The sequence below is a fragment of the Lupinus angustifolius genome, chromosome LG11 (assembly GCF_001865875.1).
Source record: "Lupinus angustifolius cultivar Tanjil chromosome LG11, LupAngTanjil_v1.0, whole genome shotgun sequence".
Taxonomy (NCBI): domain Eukaryota; kingdom Viridiplantae; phylum Streptophyta; class Magnoliopsida; order Fabales; family Fabaceae; genus Lupinus; species Lupinus angustifolius.
Genome location: NC_032019.1, coordinates 20,637,594 through 20,641,808, shown reverse-complemented (window position 1 = coordinate 20,641,808; position 4,215 = coordinate 20,637,594). Strand labels below are relative to the sequence as shown.

The 4,215-nt window shown below is 32.9% G+C and overlaps 1 long non-coding RNA gene across 1 annotated transcript in view; it reads right to left on the bottom strand.

Annotated features, from left to right (window-relative positions):
• The window catches only part of LOC109360159, a 16,281-nt gene extending 12,453 nt beyond the window's left edge, over positions 1 to 3,828 (bottom strand). Inside the window, exon 1 of the long non-coding RNA XR_002109125.1 lies at positions 3,471 to 3,828. This is a non-coding gene — a long non-coding RNA (uncharacterized LOC109360159). The remainder of the gene's footprint in view (positions 1 to 3,470) is intronic.

Below are 4,215 nucleotides of genomic sequence, written 5' to 3'. Positions count from 1 at the left end.
ATATATATATATATATATATATATATATATATATCATTTGTGTTTCCGTTGAAGGTGGTTCACCTAATTGTTTCGGAATGAAACTTCATTTCTTATGACAAAATAAACATGAGTGAGATAAAAAGAATATGTTCCCCATGTCCGAAACAAGGCAAACATTAACCGGTGTTTGGAACGTCTAAACGTCATAGTCACATAGCATGTTGCTATGGTATTTTTAAATTGGACTGAATAGGTGGTGGCTCTTGAATTCAAAGAAGATCCACATGTTGCCCTCAAAATTAAGGACCCGCTACGAGGAAGCAATTCAAAAGATAAGTTTGCCCAACAAAACTTCAAGTTTGCGGTAAAGGGTTATCAATACGAGTGGATTGCATGCACACTACAAAAAGATGTCACATAGGTACATAAAAAACATGGTGAATACTTCCCCTGAAACTATGGCTTATAAAAAGTACACAACACACACAAGTGTACATATCATAATGTGTGTCAGAGACATATAAACGTTTACTAAGAAAAAAAACATGCCCTAAAAGTTGCAAAGCAGGGCATATGTGTTGTCATATATCCTAATGCATATAAAGAAAAAAAAATATCCAACTAGTTGCAGGTAAAGCACAATTATAACTAAAAACAAAGAATTATACAAATAAAAAAGGTAAACCAATCAAGTAAAAAGGAATATGGATTAGTTCATTAAGCCAACATATATAGCCATGACACTCTATACAACTTGTCCACATTGCCGTCACCACCTATCATGACTAGATTTTCTAAAGAATATTTACAAGGTTGGACTAGACTAACCAAAATATAATCTCACAATATTCACAATTGTTGCAAATTTGCACTAAAGTCATGATAGTTCATTCGTTCACTATTGGATCGGACTGAAATATTGATATGTTGTTTCTAACGATGGGGCTTTAATGTGGACAGTCGGATAGTCAAATTGAGCAAAAATCGTTGTGTTGAGCGCAGGTTTCCGTGCTAAGGCAAACAGAAACGAATTTCAGCATTTTGCTATTATTTCATATGCTCTCAGTACGTGCGCTAAGCGCATGGAGGTGCGCCCAACGCGAGTTTGCACACTGAAACATCTCTCTGGAGGTGTGCCCAACGCATAGGCGGTGCATTGAGCAGCAAAAACAGCACCAAAATACTATTTAAAGACTTCCAACTCAAAGATCATGGGAACACTATTTAATACTTAGTTCCCACAATCTAAGATAAACTTTCTTGTTGTACTTTTAATGTTTACTAAGTGTTTGACGAAATGCATAATATGATTTTGTGAAAAGAACCTTGTGAAGAAATTTCGGTTCGACATTCAAAAGTAAATAATTCATCATTTATGCATAATACTAGACGTAGTTGCATGTTGAATTGTCACAATGAATGCCTTTACTCGTATGTTTGCTAGACATAGATTCATATTTGCATTGAAAACTTTCAAACTTGATGGTGTGTGTTACTAGACATAGAGACACATTTGATGGTTCATAAATCATAATTTATCAATATAGTTACTAGACATAGATCAAATTTTGGTAAAATGTTAGTATAGACCAAGACATTGGCAGTTAACACATTTGAGAGCTTGCATTAATCTCAACTCATTTGCATAATTACTAGACATATAGGTATGCATGTTGTCATAATCATTAATCTTGCGTTTAAGGTTTAGGCTTAATTTATGAGTTGCAAAGTAAAGTAAAATATTAGTTCTTAGTGCATTTGAGGTCTAATGTTGTGTTAAATTATATTGATTTCATTGCTTGATTGTTTGCCGATTTATTGTTATAAATATTGAGTGAGTCTCATATCTGAATTCCAACACTTTTATCCAAAACCCTTTCAACCAAACCAACAATACCTTGAAAACCCTTTGTGAAAACCACCTTGAATTAGTAATTTAATATTGAAAGGCTGAGTTAGCGAGTCTCTGTAGATACAACAACTTCTTACCCTTCTACTTGTTTGTGACTACAGAGGTTATATTTTACACTTGTTTTCACGGTTATAGCAATGACTCAAAGATAACAACAATGAGAAGTAGATTACAAAATATTTCGAGTGTTAGTTTTTGGTTGTATGTGGATTAATAACAACAATGGTTTTTGGGCCGATGAGTTAGAGTTCATGCAGGTGGATCTTAATAGGTGATGGTATAAGGATGAGTCTTTTATTCTAGTATCACAAGCTCAACAAATATTCTATACCAATGACCTGTATTAGAAATAAAAGAGCAAAAAGAATGTAGAAATTGACTTACTCTTATTGATGTAAAAGTGAATTGACTTATTTATACAAGAGGAAAAATAATGCTTGTAAACCAAACAACTAATACAAACTCTACAAAGTAATTACTAACTTTCTAACCACCTAATCACATAGCCAACTTCTTAAATAACCTATAAAATATATTTAACACCCCCTCAAGCCGAATTTTGGTTTCACCTCTTGGATCCAGACCGGACCAAAATAATATGTAAAGTTTAAGTGTGTATTACTTTTAAGTGTCTTCTAAACTTAATCGTTAGTCACAACTCCAAAATTGTACCTATATTTTATTTGTTATTTTCTTTAACACACATATATAAATTACTATGTTTTAAATCATATTGATTATATTTGATATATTTTTTTAGAACATAAATCAATCCCATAACCAAATGAAAAGGATTCATGTGTTGATTCTGATTAGGTGCTTTATTATCAATTTTGTTATTGTGAAAATATTATTGTTATTAATCATCATAAAACACTCTAACTATTAAAATTACGTTGTAGATGTTGATATTGTTGTTGTTGATATCTTATTGTTTTGTTGCCTTGTTATTATTAATGTTTTGTTGCTGTTGTTATTTTTTGCTTTTATTATTATTGTCTTACTCTTTATTACTATTTTATGATGTTGTTTACTTATACTATTATTGCACACATTTTAATGTTGTTTTAATGTTGTTGAACATTATTTTTATTGTTGCTTTATGCTTAATATTTAGTCATTTTTATGAGTTTTGAATGTAAGTGCAATTTTAACATTTTATAAAAAAAAAACTGATCCAAATCGAGCTGAAACTGCATATAATATTTAATTATGTTAATTATGTGTTTAAATCGGATCATTTTTAAATCGGATATTGTTGTTGTTGATATCTGAAACTGCAGACTAGACCGGACCATATCACATGTTAATTATGTGTTTAAATCGGATCATTTTTTGCCTAAAAATCGATCCAAATGGGCCGCGAACACCCCGGATGGGGATCACTTATCCCAAATTGGTGTCCCCAATCCTGTCTCAGCCGCTTGTATTTAGACACATGTATTTAATAAATTATTTTTATAAAATTAAATTAAATTGAATGATTATTTTTTATTTGTTTGCAAATACTAATTGGTCAGGGACACCGGGATAGGAAAGGGAAGGGACATGCGATCAGGTTCGCGAACACCCCTACCTAGGGTATCCATAAATGCCACCATATTGCAGTGTCCTGTGGAAATCACCTACTAAACTATCAATGTACCCTGCATAATAAGGCTTTCCATTAGGATCTGGGTCCTTAAGATCATCAATATATTCCTGAACTTGTCATCCCATAGCAGATAATTTCCTTCATTGAATGCATATATTTTTCCTGCTTTGGTTATCTTGAGGTTTTCTTGAGTCAAAACAATTCACCATACAATCGATCCAATGTGAATACAAACACTCCCTTTCCAATTGTGAGAACAAAGATTACTGAGCTTGAATACGTGCAGTAACCAGCTGCAAGAAGTTTGTTTCCTGGTTGGCACACATTCACAATGTACCTTTGTATTCATTTGGTTGTTGTTCATCGAATTGATCTGCTCCAAAAGCTTGAACACAAGGTTTATGTCCACTTTTACAATCAGAATTGGCGAGAGAAGGAACCTTTGCAGACTCATGCTTTTTCCAAAACTTGAACTTAGTTTCCAAAGAGATTTCACTGCGATAATAATGATGTATGATCCTAGAAAGATGAAAACTCTGAATGATGGCCAATGGGTTCCCAGAAAGGTTCTTGGTGTTGTTCCTCATGATATTGGACTCAATGACCCATGGTTTGAAGTAAATGCCTACAATCTTTATAACACAGATAGTGGAAAGACTTGAATCCAAAATTTGTGCTCCAGATTTATACTAGTAGTGCGAATGTGCAGCAGAGGCATAGGAAGAAG